Raw genomic sequence first — 26,823 nt, forward strand, 5'->3', positions numbered from 1 at the left:
CAAATATCAACCATGACCACAGCTTTGGATTTTTTTTTATAGTGAATAAGGAATCCTTTCAGGACGCTGTTTCTGGCATAGGGTCTATCAATTTATCTAGGCTATCACTGAATCTTTTTAATTCTTGGCATCTATTTAGATAAGGGATAAGATCCATCCTGGCCGAGTATTCATACTCCACACTGTAGGCACTTCTGATGCCTGAAGTGGAAGTATTATGCAGGAGGTGGATAATACACTTGCTGAAGAAATCTTAGCAATTGTCATCAAAGGTTCAACTCACCATAAAATTTCACAGGGAGTCAAAGTGCTTGCTTGAAAACACAGCATCCAAGAGATTTATTTTTATGTAAATAGCTCAGTTGGTTACTGTTTTGATTGCAGAGATCCTTGTGTTACCTGCAGATCACAAGTTGAAATCCTTGTGACATTGCTTAGTGAGGTATGACCATGCAGCAAGAAGCTGCATGCAAATGACATCTTGTCCTTCGTCCTTTCCTCAATCTTTTGCTACTTAAAAAATAGTAATACTTTGGGTAATAATGACCATTTGTTAGTAAATGCTGTACAGACTGCTATTAGTGTAATACCTCATGGACAGATACTTCCGAAATTCTTACAATGCATGCAGATTTCTTGCATACAAAGCTTGGAAAGGTAAAAAAACACATGCCCAGTCCTCATGCCTATTGAACACTCCATCCCCAGTCCACTGCTCCTTTTGATGAGTGCCTGCTCAAATTATTTTCCATTAAAAGCACTGTCTAAAATTCCTTGAGGGAGAACCTAAACCCACCTTAAGAGTTGTTAAATATTTGTATGCTAAGCCCAACGTTAGTGCACTTAAAAAGGCATTACTGGCCTCATATCAGTGAGAATAATGACACGTCATATGAGGTATTGCACCAGAAGAGTGAAGGGAGCCCCCCACAAGTGACTTTGATACAGCCCTGAAGGTGGCCCTGCTCCCGCAGCCTCCTGTCCCCCAAAATTTAGATCTGGTTTGCGCCTGTTAAATATAAACTGACTTTATATTTCACCTGGTATCAATGGCGATTCGCTCTTTGCTACTTAGCGGTAAATATTTGTTTACAGTAACATTTACGAGCACGCTTTTTAGCAGAAGGGACATCAGGAAAAAAAACAGCGAGGACTGTAGGACAATAACGCTCCTCTCTGTGGCGGTCCGAGAGGGCGTTTCACGTCAGATAGAAGAATCAAGGAAAACACTCTTAAGACCCATTGAAAATCATTGGCCGTAACCAGGTTAAGGCTTCATAGGTTGCCCTGTAGTTATATAAATATATCTATATATTTATATATTGTTTGTTGCTGTGTTAACATAAATCACGTCAAGCCCTGTAATGGATACAATCTCAAATTATTTCCACACTTGGGCAAACAATTATTACATGTGTTTGATATATTTATGCATTTCAAATAGCTGTACAAAATGCCCACCTTGTGGTTTTTATGTACAATATAAACTATTGCTTACGATGTAATCATTTGCATGCCTGCAGAGCCTAAAAGGCCCCTGCATTTTGCCGCTTTCATCTGGAGCCGGCTTGTAAGGCCAGCTGCGGGGGGGGGGAGGCCAGTCGTTTTATTTGTGTGCAATGATCACCACTGTGTACCTATGTGTAGAGAGCCAACCGGACTCTCCTTAACAATGTTGCACTACCACACGCATCCCTACACCCCAAGGGGCGGGCTCATCCCGAGGGGATAAATAAACGTGGGCGGGACCGCACGTGGTCTTCCAGCCCAGAACGGTATACTGTGGTGTGCGTGTCCTTTACTCCGCGTAACGGCAGTAACTGCGACCCAGGCCGCACCGCGCTACACTCGCGACGAGGCCGGTCGCGCCCTCGTGTGCACGTCGGAAGGCCCGGCTCGTGCGGAGCCCACCCGCAACGCTGCTGCCCCTGGCGCTCACCTGGTGCTGCATGGAGTTCGCGGAGCCCACCCGCCTGCTGCCGGCTGATGATCTGCGGCCTGCGGTGCTGCACGCCATCTGAGGGGTGAGTGGCTGCCCAGACGCCCCCCCCCGTGTCCTCCTCTGTTTCCTGCCCCCGGCGCTGGGGTCCACGTGGGTGCCTCTCCTCGCGCTGGCTCCCGGCTGACTCGGCCGATCTCCAGAAGGGGGCCTTGGCAGAGCTGTCCTGATCCTGCCTGCCCGGTTGCTCGCTTGCACCGAGTGTAGCAAGTTTGGGACTCAATAAAGGTGACAGATCCACAAGTGAGGGGGAGAGTGGACAATAAAGCACCATACAAAGAAAAAAAAGGTGGAAAGCAACAAGCATTGGCAAAGCCAGACAAGTGTGGGCAGAGAAAACAGCAACAAGCATTGGCAAAGCCAGACAAGTGTGGGCAATACTACTTCTAAGCAAAGGACCAATAAAAACAAGCATTGGCAAGGCCACCCAACTAGGTGGGGAAAAGACTACCCTGAGCTGACCACGCGGTGGTAACACCACAGCCACACCCAGTACAGCCGCACGATGGCCACGGTGCCTGCGGCAGGTGCAGGCGCACCGCAAGTGGGTGGTTCCAATCAAGACGCCGGCAACAATCCACCTCCGCCACCAATGGTCACCCACACCGCAGTACCACCGCTGCCACCGTTTAGTGAGACCTCGGATCTGGCTACGGCTGCACCAAGGTGGAAAGCATGGGTAGGGCGATTAAACCACTATTTTAAAGGGACTCGGGAAACCGATGGGACAGTTAAGCGGTCACTACTCATTTACTATGGAGGGGCCGAAATCTACGACTTATTCAACACGCTTCCCAACACAGGGAACGACGATGACTACGACGCAGCGGTTGCTGCGCTGAATGCACATTTTGACCCACAGCTCAACCCTGATTTCGAGAAGTTTAAGTTCCGGAGGGCGTGGCAGACCGACACGGAATCCGTCGACATGTTCTACGCGCCGCTGCGCCGGCTGGCCAGCAAGTGCCCATTTGTGGACCAAAGAGTGGAGATAAGGGACCAGATCATCCTAGGCTGTCGCTCCAAGCTCCTACATAAGTTGATCCTCTGGCAGCCAGGAATCTCGCTGGATGAGATCCTAGTGCTTGCCCGGTCCCATGAGTTGTCGGATGACCGGGCGTAAGAAATGGAGGCGGCCCTACACGCACCCGTGGCTACGGGGTCGGGGTTCAAGAGTACACCCATTAAGGAAGAAAAGGTGGAGGTGATCCAGCGACGTCCCGCTACACCCCGCCAAGTGCCGAAACCCTCACCAGGAGGGTCGTGTGGGTACTGCGGAGATGACCACCCGGCAACGGCCGTCTGCGGGGCGAAAGGGAAGGCGTGCTCCTGCTGCAGAAGGATGAATCACTATGCCCAAGTGTGCCGGGGTGGGCGATTCCGACATCCGTCGTCGAGACCCAGACTTGGGCCACAGCAAGTGCGCCAGATCTCGTATGAAGATCCGCTGCCGAGCCAGGACCGCCAGCCACAGCCGCGGCCCCCAATATATGAAGACCAAGATGACGAGGTCTTTGTGGTATCGTACGTCAGCTGGACAGGCTCCCGGTGAAGGCCGCCGCCCATGTGTTCAGTCTCGGTGGGAGACACGAAGATACAAGCCCTCATAGACACTGGGGCCTCGGTCAATGTGATGGACTCTGATCAATATGACCGGCTGTCACCGCGACCCCCCCTGACGCCATCCAGGGCGCGCATATATACATACGGAGGGACGGATCCTCTTCCCCTCCGTGGCGTCATCAGCGCTACCATCGCCAGCGGGGAGTACTCCACTCAGACACAGTTTCATGTCACGGAAGGCAAGAAAGGGACTCTACTCAGCTGTCATACGGCAGAGGACCAAGGTCTAGTGTTCTTTGCAAACCAGATTCACGACTCCCACGCCGAAGACATACTTAAGGAGTTCCCTACACTCTTCACCGGCCTGGGGAAACTAAAGGGCAAGAGATTCAAGCTGCACATAGACCAGTCTGTACGGCCGGTAGCCCTCAGGCACCGGAGGGTGCTGTTTAACCTACGCCCTCAAGTGGAAGAGGAGCTGCGAAAGCTCGAAGAGCTGGATGTTATTGAGAAGGTGTCTGGCCCCACCCCCTGGGTGTCCCGCTGGTCGTGGCACCCAAGCATAAGCAACCGGGGGCCATCAGACTCTGTGTGGATATGCGGCTGCCCAACACAGCAGTGAAGAGGGAGCGGCATATCACCCCTACGATGGACGACATCGTGGCGGACCTCAACGGGGCGAAATGGTTCTCGAAGCTAGACCTAAATGCCGGCTATCACCAGCTGGAGCTAGACCCGGGCAGCCGGTACATTACCACGTTCTCGATTCATGTCGGCCTCCGGAGGTATAAAAGGCTAAGCTTCGGAGTCTCTTCAGCGGCGGAGGTCTTCCAAAATGCGATCCGTGAGACCCTGTCCGGGCTGCAAGGGGTGATCAACCTCAGCGACGATATCCTGGTCTTCTCTAACACGCTAGAGGAACATCACTCTCACCTCTGGGCCATGCTCAAGAGACTGGCAGAATGTGTTGACACTACATAAAGCAAAATGCTCTTTCTACCAAGACAGCGTGGACTTCTTTGGATACACCTTCACTCAGGAAGGGCTTCTGGTAGACCCGAAGAAGGCCGAGGCCATCAGAGCCGCCCACACGCCTCGCAGTCCTGAAGTGAGGAGTTTCCTTGGGATGGCTACCTACTGCGGGCGTTTCATCCCTAATTTGGCCGCCATGTCAGAGCCTCTACGCGCTCTCACGCGCCACGTTCACCCTTGGGAATGGACACCGGAAGCCAACAAGGCTTTTCGAGAAATCAAAGAGGGGCTCCTCGACAAGATGACCATGGCGTATTTTCACCCTCGAAGGAGAACGGAGTTGGTTGTGGATGCCAGCCCGGTGGGCCTCGGGGCTGTCCTCCTGCAGGAGCATAGTCACGAAGTGTGGAAGCCAGTCGCGTATGCCAGCAAGGCCCTCACTGACACTGAAACGAGGTATGCCCAGATCGAAAGGGAAGCGCTGGCTATCAAATGGGCCTGCCAGCACTTCCATCTATACCTGTGCGGACAAGACTTTACTGTCGTAACAGATCACAAGCCACTGATCCCACTGTTCACCGGGCTGTCGAGGCTAGCGCCGCCGAGGATTGAACAGTGGGCTGTACAGCTTCAGGCATACAACTTTAAGGTAATTTATCGGCCAGGGGCTCACAACCCCGCGGACTATCTGTCCCGTCACCCGGGGCCAACCACACCGTCCGCCACACCGGAAGACACATGTGGCACTGAGGCGTTTGTCAGCATGATCACGCAGGGTGCATGCCCCGAGGCCATGATGCTGGAGGAGATCGGTCAAGCCACTCGGGAAGACCCCACCCTCACTCGCGTCCGCAGGGCTCTGGACAGCAACGGATGGGCCTGCTTCATGGATGGGGCCCGAGCCCTGTGACCAGAGGTCAGCCATGCTCGACAGCAACTGTGGCATGTCCGGAGTGAGCTCAGCGAGGGAGAACAAGGAGTAATTTTAAGGGGTCGCCTCATCGTGGTCCCTGAAAGCCTCCAGGAAAGAATTCTTGCGCTGGCGCATGTGGGTCACCAGGAAATGGCCACGACTAAAGCCCGGCTAAGCGACAAGGTCTGGTTGCCAGCCATGGACTCGAAAGCAGATGAGATGGTTCGGCATTGCCACGCCTGCACTATCACCGGAGGGGACCCGGCCCCTGCTCCCGTGATCACCGAAGAAGCGTGCGAGACACCATGGACGCCTCTCAGCATGGATTTCGGAAGCTTCCCGGATGGCCGACACATGATGGTCGTCGTCGATTCCTTCTCGAAGTTCCCGGTCGTCGAGGTAATAGCATCAACTGCATTTCCCTCTGTCAAACGGGCCTTAGACCGAGTGTTCGCGACTATGGGGCTGCCTGAAGAAGTCAAGTCGGACAACGGGCCCCTCTTCCAGGAGCGGGAGTTCCAGGAATACCTGGCGAATCTAGCGATCCGACACCAGAAGATAACTCCCCTGTGGCCCCAGGCAAATGGGGAGGTAGAGCAATTGATTAGGACGCTTAATCGAGCGCTGCGGATTGCCGTGGAGAATGGAGAAGACCTGGAGGCAGCCCTGGACCAGTTTCTCGGAGTGTAACGCCAAACACCCCACAGCACAACCAAATGTGCTCCGGCCCACATCCTGTTCAAGCGAGCCCCGCGGGACATCATCCCGTCCGATCCAGGATGGGTCCCAGCTGAGAGAGACGGAGCGGCCATCCAAGCGAGACGAGAAGGCACGAACCAGAAGGCGAGCGAGTCTCGAAGAGCCCAAGAGCCACAGGTTCGAGTCGGAGACCGAGTGGTCATCAAGGATCGGCACCCTGGATGGCAATTCCGGACCCCCTATGAGCCCGAGGTGTGGACGGTAACGGCGGTTCAAGGGACTATGGTTACAGCCAGACGAGGCCAACAGGTCATTACAAGGAACGTGTCGAGCTTCAAGGCGGTCGTGGAAGTTGTGACAGATGGGGAAGAGCCCCAATCCCAAGGTCCTCCTCCAGATGGTGGTGCCCCGGCGTCTCCCGGCGGAGTGCTGTCACCTCCGGTGTCCGGCCAGCAGTCACCCCAGGGTGGCGAGGACTGTCAAAGACCCACCGGTCCGGATCCGGTCGAGAGGATGTCATCGACCACTCCGCCGCCCAGCTCCCAGGCATCATACACCCGGAGTCAGAGGCATGGCCTCCGTCCTAACCCGATCCCAAGTCAAAGACTGGCAGACTTTATATACCCTTCCCCATGATGGGGCGAACATAGAGTTTGAACTAAAAGAAAGGAGGGATGTAGAGAGCCACCCGGACTCTCCTGGACAATGTTGCACTACCACACGCATCCCTACACCCCTCGGGCGGGCTCGTCCCGAGGGGATAAATAAACATGGGCGGGACTGCACGTGGTCTTCCAGCCCAGAACGGTATACTGTGGTGTGCGTGTTCTTTACTCCGCGTAACGGCAGTAACTGCGACCCAGGCCGCACCGCACTACACTATGGTTCAGACAGTGTTCCATTTAAAAAGGCATTCTGTGATTTACCTCTAACTTCTGAACCTGTGAATGGATTTGCATGAAACTTGGTAATCTACTCCCTCAGTTAGCTAAAATTTGGCATGTCCAGTGTTGTGAAGATCCCTGCAGGAAAGCAAAAGCTAAGGGCGGTGGAAAAATAATTATTTCCCGTTTTAGCTGCTATAGGAAATGTCCCCAGAAAATATAGCAAAAACCACTGAACTGATTTCTATTGAAACACAAGGGTGACGTGACCCGCGGTGCCCAAGGACAGAAAAAATAGAACACCTGGGGATACCCCTCATGGAGGTGATGTGACCCAGCTGTGGGGACAAGCCCGAGACAACTGATAGGGCAGTATAAACAGTGGGAACAGCTGACTACCGGTGACGCTACCCATCTGTGAGCCAGCTGCTGGACAGCAAGCAAGCAGGAGAATGGAGCCAGACATGCAGCAAGTAGACGTCGAAGAAATCATAGGAGCGGCGAGAGTAGCAGCGGCAACCCACAGCAAAAATGTGCTGCTAAAACGGGGAAACAAATTAACAGAGCAGCACGGAAGAACCCAGTGAAAGAGGGGAGAACGATGAGTGACCAAGCAACAGGCAATGACACCCTTGGGCAGTGAAGCCCAGCTCCAGCAAAAAGGCAAAGTCTGCAAATGGTGAGCAGATAAGTGAAATTGTGCAGGCATGTTTAAAATCATTTGTGCCACTTCTATTTGCTTACACTGGAGAGGAGCAGACATGCTATGGGGGAGCAAAGCAATGGGTCCCCTGGCATTAAGCACCAATAATGGGGGACAAGCAAGGGCCGCATGCGCAGCCACACAACCCCTAAGCAAAGCAGCAACCACTGAGGTGGGGCCATCAACAAGCCAGGCACACTCTACTCCCATGGAGGTGTGGGGGAGCACATCAGGGGGCAGAGTTCAAAGCCAGACTGGGGGCGGGTTAGCACCAGAGGCCTATAAGCGGGGCACACTGGGAAACCCATACATGGTAAAAAGGGCCACGGGCCTAGCAAGTCAGATGCCTTTGCCAGTGAAAGAGCACATCTGGCACAAAGAATTCATAGATATTTTCACACTGTTGAAGATCCAATTAGAAGGATTAGACCTTGCTACATGCGACAAAAATTAGGAGGACAGGAAAGAGAGGGCACGAGCAAGAAAAGAAAGACATTTCGATAAATGGATGGACGCCTTCAGTATAATGGCTTGCATGATAGTGGAAAAGTTCCCATATTGCGCAAAACACGTATGGTTATATGAGTCCACAATTCACGAGGCATATATGGCAATTTGCAGGGGAAGCATGTTTGGAAATACGATAAGGCTAAAGATGCAAGCGCACCCGTTCATAGAATGGGATGAAGAAGAAATGTTGGGCTACATGCATAAGATGATGGTGGCCAGGGTGTCCAGGTCCTGGTCAGAGAAGCTCGAGCAGTCCTTTCGAAGGGCCACAAGAGAAACAGAAATCCTTCTTTAAAAAGAAGCACTTCTCTAGGTGGAGGGGGTGCACCAGGAAAAGGATCCTCAGGAGTACTACCAAAATATACTCCGCAGCTGCACATTAAATGAGCTCCGATTATTTTAATTGCATTAATGAAAAGCTAAATAGTGTTTCCCTTTTAGTTGCATCAATATATCAACCTTAAACATATTTCTGACAGCAATTCAATTGTCTGTATCCTTCCTTTATCTCATATGAAAGAACATTTACATGAAACATGAACATACAGCGTTATTTGTACCTTGAACACAATACATTTAGTCAAGGACAAAACATCACTACAGAACGTAGCCAAAGGACTATATCAACGAAAACAAAACATTCTTGACTCTGTATACACACGACAAGCATAAAATATGAATTATGATATGCAATGAACGTACCTTTAAGTCAAAAGTGTCCACATTTGTACTGTCAACAGAACCTATTATTGACGTTCTCTATTGCATTCTACTAGATGGTCCTAAGAGAGGTCAGAGATTAGTTGCAAGAGTTCTTGTCACAGTCCTATAAGTTGGGCTTGTGTGTTTGTTGTTATCCGGTGGCTTTCAATGTGGTAACTCTTGACCTCGTGCAGTATGTGCCAAAGCGTTTCGACCTTTGTGGTAGGACCAAGGACAGTGTTTCAAAAGAAGGTCTTCTTCAGGGCTCAAGGTTTGTAGAGGACACTGTAATTAACAATGTGGTACATATATCTGTTAGTTGCAAACATTCTTAAGTTAGGGTGGTGTTCTTATATTTACTCACACATACTGTTGATGTACCTTAACGGTCCTGATCGTCTATTCTAGGGCCTCTTCTTAGAAATCACTGGGTCCTTGAAAGAAATCTGGAATAGGGAAACTTCCCTTGTGAGAACGGAACATTTCTTTTCTCCTTTTTTGTGGAAAAAGGGTGTTTGATCTGAAAAAGTATAAAAAGCCGTAGGGAGAAGGCTATTGAGGTGTATTCAGTATAATTGTGTACACAAAAACTTGTTTGTGGTCAATCGTTAGGTTGAACATTTGAAATGTGAAGCTTATTGTAAGACAGCTCATTGAACCTTGTGTGTTTACTGTGTTTTACCCCTTTAAATGAAACCTTCACCGAAAGCAACGTGCTCTCTGTTTTTGTGCTCAGTTGATTTAGTATCCCTTTTAGTAAAAACGTCATGCTCTCGATTTGTCTGCTCAAGTTTAAGTTACGTAAGGTACCTTGAGACACATGCAATGCCAGAATGCCACCTTAAGTGTGACAGCAAAAGGACAGGAATAATTAGTCTTTTGCCGGTACCTGAAACACGCTTGTTCAGGATTTCTCTGCGTTGTCCATATCTGTATCTCATTCACAGGCGGACCAGCGTTCCCTTCAGCTGGATGGGCGTGCAAGAGCGAAGTTCCTCCCGGCTTTCTTGTTCCATGAAGTGAAGTTCGCTATTTGATGATGTGTTGGGTGCACCATCATAAAGCGCTGTATTTTGGTGGAAGTGCCTGACTTTGCTTCGGGACTTGCTTGGATGCCTGACTTCCTGTTTTGGGTTGCCTTGGGGAATTGAATTCTCAATGCGTTCTCTAGGTGCCATTGCATTGACTGGGCTGCCGTCTGCATAACAAATGTCATTCGCGAGCACTTTGGTTGATAATTGACAGCATGAAACTGAATAGTCTTAGATATCATTATTGCGGATTAGGCTATGGCGTTAAATATGGTTTAGCAGGGGTTTAAAAGGCGGTCCGATTGTTTTATTTTTCCGGTCGATCTTTAGGGGTCTCCGATGAATGATGATTGGCATACTGATTCCTTTTAAATTAACTTGTTTCATAGGCAGTGCATGATCTCCCTCATTTCGTTGAGTTCATCAACAGTAGTTCCTAGGCGCAATATAATCTTTGCTTGGAAGCTGGCCAATAGAGTCTCAATGTTTCTCCCGGTAACATGTTTTAAGACTGTCCATTTGATCTCTTGTGGGCAATGTCCCTTTTCGACACAGTGTGGCACCAGGAGAGCATTTGGGACTTTGCAATTTATCCTTGTACGGTTTTGTATAATTCTTTTTTTAACAGCTTGTGTAGTTTTCCCGACATATGCCAGCTTGCAGGGACAGACTGCGCAATATATAACGTTAGTTGTATTGCAGTTAGTGAATTCCTCATGGATAATGGTCTTATTTCCATATACGAATTTGGTTCCCTCTATGGTAGTGGTACAAGACATGCAGTTTCCACACTTCTGATGTCCCTTAATAAGGGGTAAGGATAACATTGTGTGAATCGTTATCTTGGGGCTTTTGGTTTTTGTGTTGGTATGCACCAATTTATCTTTGAGGTTCTTGTTTCTTTTCAAGGCGAATAATGGAATATCTTTGAAGTCCTCCAGGCCTTTGACTGTGTTCCAATTCTTTCTGACAATTTATTTGAATTCATTAGTGATTCATAGATCGCTTCGCCAGCTTTCATGGGTATGCGCTTTCCATTAGTTTCTCCATTAGAATCTTGGCATTTGTGAAATAGTCCTCCTTTTTCGTACAGTTTCTTCTAATTCGCAAGAATTGGCTGTAGGGTAAATTCTGTTGCAAATCTCTCTGATGGAAACTTGAAAAATGCATAAAAGTATTTCTGTCAGTTTGTTTTGTATACAGGGTAGTGTAAAGGCTGCCATATTCATGTTTTATCAAAAGGTCTAGGAAATTGATTTCCTCCTTACTGGAATTTTGTGAGAACTGTATATCAGGATTCCTTTGATTTAACCAATTTAGAAATTCTTGCAGTGTTTCGGGTGTTCCTCTCCACAGCATGAACACATCATCAATGTAATGGCGCCATATTTTTATATGGCCTTCAAAGTGGTTGTTATTGTACATCCACCTTTCTTTATACGGCGCCATAAACATCACCTCCATTTCCGGCGCAAAAGGGGCAACCCATTGCAGTTTTCTTTGTTTGTAGAAACTGTTCATCATTAAATTCTAAGAAGTTGTATTTTAAACATATTTCCGCCAACTCTACTAAGAATTCAGTTGGTACATTGTGAGGTCTTGTTCTCTTCTCCAGGAAATAATGGAAATAATGAAGAAACGTCCAGTCTCGAGAACACTTTGTTCATATGCGGCTGAAGTCTCCTAGATATTCGGATACCTGGTCTCCTTTCTACAGGTACCCTCTTGCTGTAATGTTTTGATGATTCTAACCTCTCGTGCCCTGAACTGAAGCACTACCCCACAAGAAACCAATAATTGTGAATGCACCAAGCCTACAAGGGAGCCATTGAAATAAATTACTTAGAAGCAGATTCCCTACCACAGGTTGAACCTGTAGATCGCTGTTTCCCCAAGGTATCACCTACTTTATCTCTACTTTAAGTATCTTTAGGAAGAGATTTTTCACACATACTGTAGAAAGGAGACCATAAATATCATAACCGAAAACATTGAGCTATAGGGAGGAGGAGAAAGAAGAATTACTTTGAAGACCATCAACATTATTCAGATTAGTTCAGTTTACAGAAATATTAAATAAAAAGATTTTTTAGTGACAGCCATAAATCAATACAAAGCGTTCCATAAAGAAAATTGTCACTAAAATAGCTAAGAGCCTGATCCACCCCTGAACAGAACCCATGAAGAGTTCCCTTTCGTAAAAGAGCAAGTTTAACTTCCCATAAAGAGTCATTCTGGAAACTCAGTAAATTCCCTCAGTTGCCGGAGCAATGTCAAAGTATCAGTAAAGGAGGAATGATTGTTGCAATAGCATTGATCAAGAAAGGGTTTAGGTAAGGTAGAGAATACAGTCACCTTTAGCAAAAGCTGTCGGAAATAAGGATAAAGTCTCCTTCAAGCGAGTCTTAGAGGAAGAATAGGTCAAGTCTCAAGTCTTAAAATGAGTCCCAAGCAAAGGTCAAAGAAAAGTGTGAGAGCGAAGACTGCTGCCTAACTAGCTAGGAACACTCAATCTAAAATTACACACAATGATGTATTGAGACTTAGAAACTGTTAACCACTCATCCAATGGTGTCGCCAACTTCTGAAGCTTATACCCTAGATTCCCACAGTAAACATTCATGACGGTATATAATAAGAAACAATCTATCGTGGACTAGCAACATGGAGGAAAGTTCTCATGAGAACCTTCTTATATCAGCTAAAAGATTCAATCTGTGCCTCTTTTGAATACAATAGCAATTACAATATGTTGGGCAAAACTAGCAACAATGTTCTGGTGAGGCACACATAAAATCATCTAACTAAATATTTATTCTAACAATCACAGCATAGTCCATTGTTTATTTTTCATGAGCTGATGTGGCATGATGGGGCTACAGAAACATAGACTTGAAGTCAGTACATTCTTAAGCAAAATACTAGTGCTAGGCAAAATGCTCTAAATAAATGTTTATTAAGCTAAGGGCGAGAGTCGAAGGAAAATGCTTTTGGGGCTAAGTAAAGGGTCGAAGTAATTATAGCTTAGTACCAAAAAAATTCTTTACACTGTTTGTTATACATTTAAGTAGGAATTCTTTTCCTATGTATGAGTAACTAATGACTTATTTATGAGATTAAGAATGCATTTAAAACGTTTCTTTCATGAAGCAGGCACATTTTCCTACATGTCATTTTCTATGTGAAAGCGTTTATGCAGCAGTCTATACACATTCTAAGGTGCGATTCTAACATGGTTTGCAAGTCAAAATTTGGTTTTTATAAGTATTTACCAAAGGGTCCTGCCAGAAGTTTGCTCGAGCGCATCAGAGATTACATTATTCAGGGCAGCCTTTACACTACCTTTCTTTGGACATAAAGAGTAAGCGAGCTGGTAGCCACATCCACACAGGAGATGGGGGGGCTGCCTTAAAGCACCCAACATACATTTGGGCACATGCATGTTGAGATATTACTGAGGATGTCCAAAGCTGACCAGCAGCCAAGAGGGACACTGGTAAACCTGCCGAGCCTACCAGACAAAATCCCGTGCCCACTTCACTGGATGCAGGAATAATGGGCAATCCACTCACCCAGAGAGAGCCCCTTGTACAAGCACAGCAATCGGAAGTGCCTGAGCAGGTTTCAGTTCCAAACAGTGCTCATGATGGCCTTCACCAGGGCAGGTTTGCCAGTGGCGGAGTTTGGCACACATTAATTCCTCATTGTTACTGCAACAACAACAACAAGGATGGGATAACGATTGAGGGCATCAAAGTAATAGGCAAGGGGTGCTCTCAGCCTACAAGCTGTATGTGAGAATCCAGCAAGAAGATGGACATTAAAGCCCACGCAGCCACCCCATGCCTCCCAGCCACACACACAACCATGTCACACCTTCGGTACAGCTCCCTACGTTTGTCTTGGCACGAAACGGAAAGGCAACAGTGTGGCTGGAGGGGCACTCATTCATTTGGAGGACCCAGGCGTGGTGGGCAAGAGGGGTGGGCAGTTCTTCCCAGACCCAGCATGATGAACATAAAATGAATAGGGGCATTCGGGATGCGTGGGGAACAACTGGGGGCTGAATCAAAGAGATCGCGCAAAGAGCACCCTACCGAACCAGACCTACTAATTGTGTACCTAGGAGGGAAGAGTCTGGCACAGTTGGGAAGAAAGGAGCCTACAGTGGTGCATCAGGCCTGACCTAACCTGGACCTCCAGACTACTTGGTACCACTAACTTGATATGGTCCAAAATTGTGTTCAGGCAGAAATTAAGGGGGGCTTGGTCCACCAGTGCCCTGGAAAAATCAACATGCCGGTGGCCAAGTACTGCAGGGCAAAAGGATGAGAAGCCATTAGGCATGGCCTAATCAAAGTGAGGCAGTCCAAATTACTTCAGGGAAGACAGGGTGCACATGTCAGAGCCCGGAACAGAGGTATTCTTGGCCGACCTATAGACAGCCATAGTGCTGGCGGGGTGCGGATGGGTGAGCTGCCCGAGGAAGTAAACCCACAAGCAGCTTGGTGGTAAAGGAGTTAAATAAATGGAGCTTAAGGAGGTAGGAAAGGGTACACTTGACCAGAGCAGGGTAACAGACCAGGTACTTACCTTGGGATGCCTCACAGCAGGGTAAGGCAGTCAGAGACGGGGGGACACAGATCACGGCACTTGCAGCCCAGGCCTGCCGACCAGCAGACAACACTAAGTAGGCGATGGTAGCGTGTTGGGCCTAAAAACGATTGTGGTGTTACTCCCCACACACAGATGGTAAAAATCCATCTCAAAGACTCCAGTTGACCGCAATAAATATCAGAACAATTTATGGAGTCATTTATGACTTTATGGAAAGGCAACAATATCCATGTATGTTGACTCATGACTTGATTTATGACCTGGTGACAAGCCACCTTTACTCCTGTCTGTTTTGATTGATGGAATTGATTTATGGTGATAATGTAGCCTAAAGGGTGTGTTTTGATTTATGATACCAATCATAAATTAACAAGTGACATTCTGTGACAGGCAGACATGCAGGATGATTTATGGCCCCAATAAAGTAGAAGTGAGGAGCCTATTGTTCAATCTTGATAATAATAAAGCTTCGGCTGAAATTTCCAAATACAATTCAGCTGTTAGTGTTTCAATTCTAAGTGGGAGTGGCCGCGTGCTAAGTTTATTGAAAGTTTGTTTACAGGCCTTCCCTGAGGAAGTAATGTCATGTATGCAATTAGGGGAAAGTCCCAGCTAGCAGGGGTAGGATTCGAAGGCAGTGGAAAGAAGCAGAAACTCTTCACCTCCCACAGACCAGAAATTCATTCACAGCACAGAGGCCATCACTACTTATCGATGTTGCTGGGGATCATTCACTCTTTCAGTGTTTGGGACAGAGCAGGCCATGCGCCCCAGTTTTGTGGTGGGTGAAGCTGGATGGGAGGTTATTATTGTTATTATTAACACCTTCCATGGGTCAGACGACCTGGAGCTATCCGACGTCACAGTGGCAAAAAGCACACTAGGCACCAGGGATTTTTTTTATATATATAGGGGGTGAAGGCTGCCCAAAATGGGCATGCCAATGCCCCCCCAAAAAAATTCCACGGTCTTTCTGCCCTCACCAGGAGGCAGATCAGGGGCAATAGCCCCTGATCTGCCCCCCTGGGTGTGGGGGGCAGAAAGCTCACTCGGCACCATGGATTGTTTTTTTATACATAGGGGTGGGGCTACCCAAAATGGGCATGCAAATGCCCCCTAAAAAATTGCCTGTCTTTCTGCCTCCCACTGGAAGCAGATGGGGGCAATAGCCCCTGATCTGCCACCGGGGGGTGGGTAGAAAGCCCACCAGGCATCAGGGACTTTGCTTTTTTCATACGTAGGAGTGGGGGCTGCCCAGAATGGGCATGCCACTGATGCCACCCCCCCCCCAAAAAATGTCCACAGTCTTTCTGCCCCCCCCCCCGGAGGCAGATGGGGGCAGCAATAGCTCCGGTTCTACCTCCCAGGGAACAGAAAGCCCAATAGGCACCAGGGATTATGTTTTTTTATTATACGTAGGGGTGGGGGCTGCCCAGAATTGGCATGCCAATGCCACAACCCCCCAAGAAAATTAGCCAGTCTTTCTGCCACCCCCGGGAGGCAGATGGGGGCAGAAAGCGCACTAGACACCAGGGATTTTTTTTATATACGTAGGGGAGGCCAATGCCCCCCCCCCCCCAAAAAAAATATTGCCAGTCTTTATTTCTCCTCCAGGACGCAGATGGGGGCAATAGCCCCTGATCTGTCCCCCCCGTGGGGGCAGAAAGCCCACTAGACAGCAGGGATAATGTTCGTTTTTATACATAGGCGTGGGGGTTGCCCAGAATTGGCATGCCAATCCCCCACCCCCAAAAACATTTAACACAGTCTTTCTGCCCCCTCTGGCAGGCAGGTGGTGGCAATAGTCCCTTATCTGCCCCCAGGGGGCAGAAAGCCCACTAGGCATCAGGGACTTTGCTTTTTTCATACATAGGAGTGGGGGCCACCCAGAGTGGGCATGTCATTGCTCCCAACCCCCCCCCAAAAAATGTCTGCGGTCTTTCTGGCCCCCCCTGGAGGCAGATGGGGGCAATAGCTCTTTAGTTGCCCCCAGGGGCAGAAAGCCCACTAGGCACCAGGGATTATGTTTTATTTTGCGTAGGGGTGGGGACTGCCCAGATTGGGCATGCCAATGCCCCCACCCCCCAAGGAAATTAGCCAGTGTCTTTCTGCTTCCCCCGGGAGGCAGATGAGGGCAGAAAGCCCACTAGGCACCAGGGATTGTTTTTGTTAGGTCTTGCCTACACAGCGCGCATGCGCTGTGTAGGAGACCTTTAGCCGTGATGCAGCTCGTTTTCAAAACACATACTCGTGCTGGAGGCGGCATACGTCTTGCGGGAGTGCGCAGCGGCGCGCCACAAGCACGAGTATGTGCTTTGAAAAAGAGCAGACTGCTCTCTCCAGCGCGCGCACCACTCGCGGGTGCACCCCTCCGCCTCTCTCTCCCGCTGCAGCGCAAGGCTCGCATGCTTGTTTTTAATGTTCTTCTTCTCCTTCAATGCCTAGCATTTTTTTTGCAGCAAATAATGCTCTTCAGTTTACGTTGCTCTCCCAAAATTTCTTCATATTTTGCATCATTCTATTAAAAATTCTTGCACCCGTTTCCTCTTGTCTATCGTACTCACACTTCTCCTTCCCTGGTCCAGCTTCAGTGGCTTCCATCACTATTCAGCATATATTCCATCATCTCTATATTGTCGTCAATGTCTATACTCACTTGCCCATCTTATCTACGCTCCTGGCTCTCTAAGTGTACCTTCTTGCATTCTTCACACTGGCTCTCAATTCAATCTTCCTGTCTCCCGAACTCCTTGTGCACCAGGTTTCTGGAACATTTGTCTTAACGCTATTCGCTCAGGACATATCCTAACTTTTTAGGAAAGTTTAAATGAACTCTTGCTCACTGTAGCAGTGTGAGAGAATCCTGTAACACCTCTTCAGATTAGACGCCTTTATTTCTGCCGTTTTAAATAGCGCGGACTTTGCTTGAAGCTACTGGATCGCTTTACATGAGGACCAGGTACATTACACAAGCACATATTCATTGTTGGTAGGCATAGGGAGATGAAGTCATTTGTCCAGAATCACAGGGTGTTTGAGTCGACAGCGAGACTCGAACCTGGTTCACCAGTTCCAAAGTCGGCATCTCTGGCTTTACACCACACCCTTATTCAGTACTGTGCTATGCAAGGGCAGATTGCGCTCTCTCACGGCGCAATCATGTAAAAATTTTGTGGAAATGGCCAGCATTGTTTAAGTGACTATGACCACATACACAGGCAACAAGACACCGCTCACATTTAATTTCTGGTCAATGGGCTGAACACCATGACTAGACATAGGATGGGGGAGGTGCCGGCTGTGAAGCTGGGGAACAAGGTTCGAGTCTCGTCATGGATGCTCAAACATCCTGTGATTCTGGGCAAATCACTTAATCTTCCCGTGCCTAAAAATAAATGTGTTAGACTGTAATGCAACTGGTGCTCATCTAAAGCGCTCTGATAGCTTCGGGTCGAGTTCGTGCTATATAACACGTCAAAACAAAACTGATTTCCCTCGGTTATTCTTCATTCTATACTTCATATTCGGCACAAAAACACACATTGTCCAACCTGCATATGATCAGCAGGAGCACAGCAGTTCCCACACTGATTTCAAGTAAAAACACAGGCCTGCATTTAACTCGCAGAAACCAAGGTTTAGCAGTCCTTCCACTGACTTCCAAAGAAGCACAATATTTAGTCAAAAATTAACTGCACAACAAGGTTGAAACAAGCATTGGCATAGCCAATAGGTCTCGCCTTTGGGACCGTATAAGTGTTTAGCCATGCAACAGTTGATGTTGTTGCACCAGGGATATTGTGCTGCATAACTAAATACTTATAAGGTCCCGCAGGCAAGACCTGCTGGCTATGCCAATGCTTGTTATACGTAGGGGTGGGGGCTGCCCATAAATTGGCATGCAAATGCCCCCCCCAAAAAATATTCACTGATCTTCCCCCCGTGGGGGCAGGAAGCTCACTAGGCACCAGGGATTATGTTGTTTTTTATACCTGGGGGTGGGGGCTACAGAGAAAGAGCATGCTAATGCCTCCACCCCCAAAAATGTATTTCTGCCCCCTGGGAGGCAGATCAGGGTAATAGCCCCTTACCTGCCTCGGGGGGGCATAAAGCCCACTAGGCACCAGTAATATGTTTATGGGCATGTCAGGGAGAAACCTCATAGGCAAAGGTCGCTTCCCTTTTTTTAGGCACACATATTGGCTGTTTCAGTGATTTTTTAGTCTTATCCCAAGCGGTACAGAAAACCTCTAGAAACCAGGAAGAGTTTGGGTGTATGTGAACTGGTGTTTGACTGATGGTCCGCATGTTCTGACCTTTGGCTGTCATTTTGCTGGCCGTGCGTGGACCTGCACTTGGCTAATGGTGTTTGTGAACTCGGGCTTGATGACGGTATGTGTAGATTGGCACTTGCCTGGTGGTGTGTGTGGAGTGGCGCTTGGCTGGTGGTTACGTGGACTGGTGCTTGGCTGACAGTGTGCATGGATGGTGCTTGGCTGCAGGGCTGGACTGGCCATAGCGAGCACTAGGCATGTCTTTGGAGGGCCAGAGGGGTGGGGGTGGTTTTCTGGCCATCGGGGCCAGTTTTGTCACTTGGGGACGGTTTTAAAGCAGTGCTGCAATATCGGCCCCATTAACAAAAGCAGGAGCGATGCTTTTTACTAGCACGCCCCCCTCACAAGGCCGATCGAACAGAAATCTGCCAGGGCTGGTTGCTGTTCCATTCAGGCCCTGCTAAGCTGGAAATGTGCAGGGATGGCGCTCGGCTGACAGAGTGCGTGGGTGGCGCTTGGCTGGTGCTGTGTATGGATAGTGCTTGGATGACTGTGTGCATGGATGGCGTTTGGCTGGCGATGTATGTGGATGGCGGTTAGCTGGTGGCGTGCATGGATGACACTTGGCTGGCGGTATGTGTGGATGGTGGTGTGTGTGTACTGACTCTTGTCTTGGGTGTGGCTTGCATGGATCCCCCACCGTTTTCTTACCCAGAATCCTTTGCAAACCTCACATTTATTTACAAAGTCACATTTTCCTCACATTTCTGTGTGGGTAAGTTGTAGGATTATTGTGCAGGCACAAGGTTTCTACCACCCAGCATTCCCCTTGGTCTCCTGAGAAAAGTTAAAACTCACTTGTGTGGGTGCCCAAAATAGAGCCAGCCTAAAAAAGAATAAACAAACTGCCTTTTGGGACCCGCTTTGGTTCCCCCTCAATCTCTGCATGTTTTTGGCCCGTCCATGTCATAGGCACTTGGCCCATCCACACAAGTAAGGTATAATTTTTTTCGGGAGACTTAGGGGAACTCTGAGTGGTAGGAAATTTGTTCCGAGCAGTGATCTCACAACTTTCTTTCACAGACATTAGAGGGAAATGTTACTTTTTAGCTAAATTAGAGGTTTGCATCGGATTCTGAGAAGGAAAATGTTGGGGGATAAATGCAGGCAACACCACACTGTACTCCCACGTGTGTCTAGTTTTAGGAAATGCCTGGTTTTTTTAAGTTCCCCTAGATGTCTGCAAGCCCTGGACCAAAAACACAGATGCCCATCTACCTATCACAAAACAACCTGGTTTTTCAAGGGGTCACATGCATTTTTGGTCCGGAGCTCAGCGGCCATCTAGGAGAACCTACCAAACCCAGAAATTTCTGAAAACTAGACTCCCAGGGGAGTCCAGAGAGGTGTGGCTTGCATGGATGTCCCAACATTTTCCTACCCAAAGTCCCCTGTAAACCTCAGATTTATTTACAAACATGTCAAGAGTTGTTTACCTCAAGTTCCCAGTCTCTAAAGGAGCAGAATGGAGCTTGAACCCAATGTTCCTCCCAAACGTTCCTTCTATCTCCACTTCAGTCGATTGAGACCAAAAGGAACCCTGGGGTTGAAGGGGATGGGATAAATAAGAAGAGACTGATTCGTCTTTTTCTTAGAGGATGCTCAAATCTCCCTTTTTCCGGCTCCCAATGGAACTTCCTTGTAAGGTGGACTCGTACACAGCAAGGCAAACACAACATTAACACTTCTCTTCTCCCAGAACCTTTCATATGTATCTCTAGGCATACTGTATTATTAAATCAACATTAGGGCTGTGGGGCTGCTCCCCTCTGAAAATTCCAACACACTTTACATAAAAAAATATGATATAGATCGATTTATTTAGAGACCCTAATTAACACTGATACCAAAAACATGGATTGACTTGCAAACAATGAATGTTAAAACATCAAGGGAATGCATTTTAGCAATTTAGTTCCTCTCCTATTTTGCATGCTTTACTTAATCTTGCATTCCCCAAGAGTTAGCTATTTATAATGTTGTTGTTTATCTGTATTTTGTCTTGTGCATACTTTGCAGCTTGAGCCATGCCTGGTGTTTATGAGGGGCTCTGATTGAGCGCTCAGGCGCTAAGGCTAAAGCCAAACAAAGTGCCTGTCAGTGAGTTGGCCTCTCTGCAGAGCACACAGAACAATGTATATGTATTCCATTTACAACTAAAATTCTGTGGATATGTGTGTGAAGGGGGTACACAGATGTCAAAATATTTGCAAGGCAAAAGTAAGAGAAATTAAAGTGCTTTAATTTGGGTGAGTGCAGTACATGTTGGGGTGGTGAAGTGAAGTGACAGATATGCAAGGAAGTGCATTCATGGAAGAGTGAAAAGAGGATGCTGAAGAGAAAAGAGAGGGTCTTGAAGATGTGCAGATGGAGAAGATATGCAGAGAAAAAGAGGATACACATCTAACACAAAGCCCACATAATTTAAGGCCAATACTCCTTCCACAGGCCTCAATGGTATTTAATTCACAGACTCACTATTTCAGAATTCAAACATTTCCAATCTTAATTATTTATAAGAAATCATTGGTGTTACTCATTTTTTAAAACAAAATGTTTTTATTGTTTTTTTCCACACTACAACAAACAATTAATACAGCATTACTCATACTCAGTACTCATCATGGCAACTGCCCCTCTAGTCAGGAGACTCACTGCCCCCATCGACATTTTCACGGTATGTATATGCTAGCAATCTGTAGGCTAGCTCTTGCTAGTCCTATCCCCGTATGACATACAGCAGTCGGGCAGAGGCCCATCCCTATCATTAGTGTTACTCATGTATCTTAAACAGCTAACACCCATGTCAGTTGTTGTGTCATTTATCTGGATAAAATTGTATTGCAGACAGAAACCAAAATACCAGTCTGGTGGCACACTATGGAAATCACAGAAGTGTATTTGAAACGGTCCTTTATAGAGAACACCCTCTTTTTTATCTCACTTAAAGACCTGTCTGTGGGGCGTGGCCTGGACGCCGAGATGAGATGGCGATCTTCTGGTGAGCTCGGGCGTGGCCTGGATGCCGAGACGAGATGGCGGTCTTCCGGTGAGCTCTGCTCGGACGCGGAGACTGCGCTCAATACTGCCTCGTAATGCGGTGTTCACAGATGCGGATGACACCCCTGACCTACTGAGGTGGCGGTGAGTTTGTACACCGCTCTTCTTGATCTCCAGCAGCGGTACGGAGCCTAGAGGCTGCGTTGGTGATTTTTCCTCAGGGAGGAGCGAGCGTCTGCCATTTTAAATCGCGGCTCTCACGTTCCGTTTTTCCTTTAAGAGTGCTGTTTCTTCGCCTCACAACTGCAATACAATGCTGCCAGTATGTTTTTGATAACATACATATGAGTTTTCCATCTTCTTTTTTCTTCTTTATATGGAAAACGGAAAAGAAAAGACTTTGTCCATTTTATCCTGATATCTCTTCATGTGAAATGGCAGACATGATGACAGCTCCTCCTTAACATCTTACTATTGCCAAACGCTGGGAGTCATGTGGAATGTGCATGTCGCAAAGTGCCTTATCGTTATTGCTATGTGCTGAATGCACAATTTTTCACTTTTTAAACCTGGAGGATGAATTTATAATGTTTCTCTCATAAGCATTGGTCTAGTTTTGGTGGTGACTGCGTTTTCCATACTGAAGTGGCTATTGGAAGTTGCCTCATTCTTCCTCAGTGTGTCAAGTATTTCACTATAGCGCAGTTGTTTAATTCATCACACATTACCTGTCTCTGGATGGCCACTCTCCTTGCCTTCTTCTCATTTGTCATATGGGTCGGATTCGCCCTCTTCTAGTTACTACCCATCGATCTCTTCAACTATTCAAGATGGCGAGTGACCCTCACATCTCTTCTAGACCATCCTCTTCAGGTGCTAAACCAAAGAGACATAAGAATAATTTGAACTATATCATTGCCGCGCGGACCGCTGCTGCTGCGTGGCGCTTTTTAAAAAACTTGAATTGGGAAAGTGATTGTTTTATTGTATTTTTAAAATATTGTAAGCTGCTCTACTCACTGCGGGCGGGTCCCTGTTACTTCGCTTAGAACCGTCCCCGGCTTCAGCCAATACTGCCGCGAGCTGGGAGGAGTCGGAGGCGGGCCAGGCATAAATGCTCGCCGCAACGCGGGAGCCGGCAATTTGAACTATATCATTGCAGCGCGGAACGCTGCTGCTGCGTAGCGCTTTTAAAAAAACTTGAATTGGTAAAGTGATTGTTGAATTGTATTTTTAAAATATTGTAAGCTGCTCTACTCACTGCGGGCGGGTCCCTGTTACTTCGCTTAGAGCCATCCCCGGCTTCAGCCAATACTGCCGCGAGGTGGGAGGAGTTGGAGGTGGGGCCAGGCATAAATGCTCGCCGCAACGCGGGAGCCGGCAATTTGAACTACATCATTGACGCGCGGACCGCTGCTGCTGCGTGGCGCTTTTAAAAAACTTGAATTGGGAAAGTGATTGTTGTATTGTATTTTTAAAATATTGTAAGCTGCTCTGCTCACTGTGGGCGGGTGCCTGTTACTTCGCTTAGAACCATCCCCGGCTTCAGCCAATACTGCCGCGAGGTGTGAGGAGTCAGAGGTGGGGCCAGGCATAAATGATCGCCGCAACGCGGGAGTGCAGCGGACGCGCCGGCGGCGCGCCAATGGTGCGCCAAAAGCAAGCCCGTCTGTGCCCGTCCGTGCCCTGACGGGCCCTGGGACTAGGCTTAATGCCCAAACGGTAAATTATTCCTCGGAGGAACTCAGATTATTGGCCCAGTCAGCCTCCCCCCTTGATGCTCTTACTATTGAGCGCATTCGGGCTAATAGCATTTTTCAACCACGGAATTGCCAGGTCGTTTCCTCCCCCCCATCCCGCACTACCCCCAAGACCTCTGCCCTAGTAAAGTAAAAAACACGGCCCTGCGTATCCTCTACCTTAACACCCGCTCCATGGTTAAACACCAGTTAGACATTTTCCTGTTGCTTATGTCAGAAAAACCTGATATCTTTTTGGTCACGGAAACTTAGCTAACCCCTGATTCCACTCCAGATATCCTTGTTGCACTACCTCAAGATTACTACATATTACATGCTAACCGGCCCGCAGGTAAATCAGGTGGTGGTGTTGCAGCCATCATCCATAAAAATCATAAATTTACTTCTATCACTCCTCTCCACCTCCCGGCGGTAGAGAACATGGCTATCAAACTGGATTCTAATTCTGGATCCCTCATCTATGTTGTTATTTACAGGCCCCCACAACAAATGCCTTCATTCCCTCTCTCTCTGAGCGAACAGATGGCCAATCTAGCCATACACTATTCTAATATAATTCTTATAGGCGATCTGAATTACTGGCTCAATGATGCTCTCGGCGGGCTACATGCCGCAGAATTATCTGACTTACTCTCCAACCTTAATTTCATACAGCATATCTCCTCCCCCACCCATATCAAAGGGCACAAATTGGACCAAATTTGGTCCATGAATCTGACACTCTCGGCTCCCTCTAGCTCACCTTGCATTTGGTCTGACCACCACTTAATAAAATTTACAGTAATTCTCCCCCTACATGCCAAGACTGTCACTGCTGAGGGTGGCATGATTAGAAAATGGAGGGCTCTTAAAAAGCAGGATTTCATTAACACCTTAGCCAATTCAGCACCCACCTCTGCCCCGATATCAACTCCATGGAAGATAATATCTCTTCTTGGTTACTTGCTGCAAGCAACATACACGCCCCCCTCACTACATTCAAGCGGGCGCGCCAAGCCGACGCTCAGAAATGGTTCTCTGATGAATTAAAGAATCTAAAACTAGCGCTCCATCAGAAAGAGAGGAGATGGAGATTATGTTACTCCCCTGAAGGAAAAATTCAGTATCTAAAGGCTCGCAAAGAGTACAAAAACGCGATTATTGCAGCCAAGGCCGCCCACTTCTCCGCTAGAATTCTGAGCGCCCATAATAGGTCAAAGGACATTTTTATGATTGTTAATGATCTTTGCAATGCCGAGAGAACTCTCCCTAAGCAGTCTCCTACCCAAGACCTATGTAACTCCCTGAATGACTACTTTATGAATAAAATTACCAGCATTATAGCCAGTATTTTCACTGCCAGGCATATGATGCCTCCAGATTTTCCGTGTACTAATAAGGACATCTTAGATCACTTCCCCGCCATTTGTCTACAGACCTTTTCAGACTTGCTGGCCCGAGTCAAATCAGGCTCCCCTAGAGACTGTTGCCCCCTCTATATTTTAAAGGAGATCTTTTCTGCTTTACCACATACCGTGCTGCCCTTCTTAAATGAATCTCTTTCACACGGTCTGGTCCCTGGCACATTCAAGAATGCAATAGTGGTCCCTCTCCTAAAAAACAAGGAGCTGATCCCCTGAATCTTTCGAACTATCGCCCTATTTCCTTGCTCCCATTCCTGGCCAAAATATTGGAGGCACATGTTGCCAGGTGTCTGTCGAACTTTATCGAACACTCGGAACACCTTGACTTCCACCAAGCTGGCTTCCGACCCGCTCACTCGACCGAGTCGGTCATACTCGCGGTCCTGGATGCCTTACGAGCTAAGGCAGACAAGGGCACACCTCAGGCCCTGGTGCTCCTGGATCTGTCGGCCGCATTAGACACGGTCGACCACTAGATCTTGATGGACCATGTCAGACAGGCCGGCATACAGGGTTCAGCTTTCAATTGGATTAAATCCTTCCTTGAGGGCCGCACCCAGGCAGTGCGTCTCGCCCCTTTTACGGCTCCAAAGATCGCCACCACATATGGAGTCCCACAAGGCTCATCGCTGTCTCCCCACCTGTTTAACCTTTACCTCCTGCCCCTGATTCACTCTCTAAGGAACAGGAAGGTTACCTTTTTTAACTACGCAGATGACCTCCAACTGGTCTTTAATATTGATAATTCCCCTGACTCAATGCAGGACTTCCAAGTCACCATGCTTCATATTCAGCGTTGGATGGATCTTAACCATCTTAAACTCAACCCGGACAAGACCGAATTAGTCTTGGTCGGGAAGGCCCATACTTTTTGGGACCCACACTTCTGGCCGACCAAATTGGGACTTCCCCCCATCCCGTCCCCCTCGGTAAAAAGTCTAGGAGTCACCATAAACGCTGATCTTTCACTCAGAGGCCAAGTGGGGGCAGTGGTCTCCACCTGTTTCTTCCAGTTATGCAAAATCAGGAAGATCGCCCACTTGCTAACCCACGCCGCCCTCATACAGGTAGTGATCTCCCTGGTGCTCTCTCATCTTGACTTCTCGAATTCAATCTATTTAGGCCTGCCTCTGTTTCTACTTAAACGCCTCCAGCTGGTGCAAAACCAAGCTGCAAGACTTGTTCACAAACAACCTAAATGACAATCTGCTAGACCTTTATTAATTAAACTCCACTGGCTCCCAGTCGCACAACGGGCAGCTTTCAAGACAGGGTGCCTAATCTTTAAGGCCCTCCATTGTAGGATTCCTAAATTTATCAACTGCCTGATATCAAGGCATGTTCCGTCCTGCAACTTGCGCTCAGCACACCTTCACTTACTTACCACCTCCACCTTTCAGCTTAAACGCCAGGGAGGGTGCAGGTTTTCTTATCTGGGCCCCAAATTCTGGAACTCCCTACCATTAGGGATTCGATCATGCAACAACCTCTTGGGGTTTAGAAAAATGCTCAAAACATGTTTATTTGAACAGGCCCATGCATAATCCGTCGTTGCCTTGATACTGTCCATAGCAAAGCGCCAAGAAACCTTTCGGTGTGTGTGCGCTATAGAAATTTTTATTAACATAACATAACAATGATCCACCTTCCCCATTCTTTCCTTGCAAAATCCTGTTCTGGGTTCTATTTTGGAGGAGGTACGTGGTCTACCGCGTTTTATGTCCACTACAAAT

Source organism: Triturus cristatus, chromosome 7 (assembly GCF_964204655.1).
Source record: "Triturus cristatus chromosome 7, aTriCri1.1, whole genome shotgun sequence".
Taxonomy (NCBI): Eukaryota; Metazoa; Chordata; class Amphibia; order Caudata; family Salamandridae; genus Triturus; species Triturus cristatus.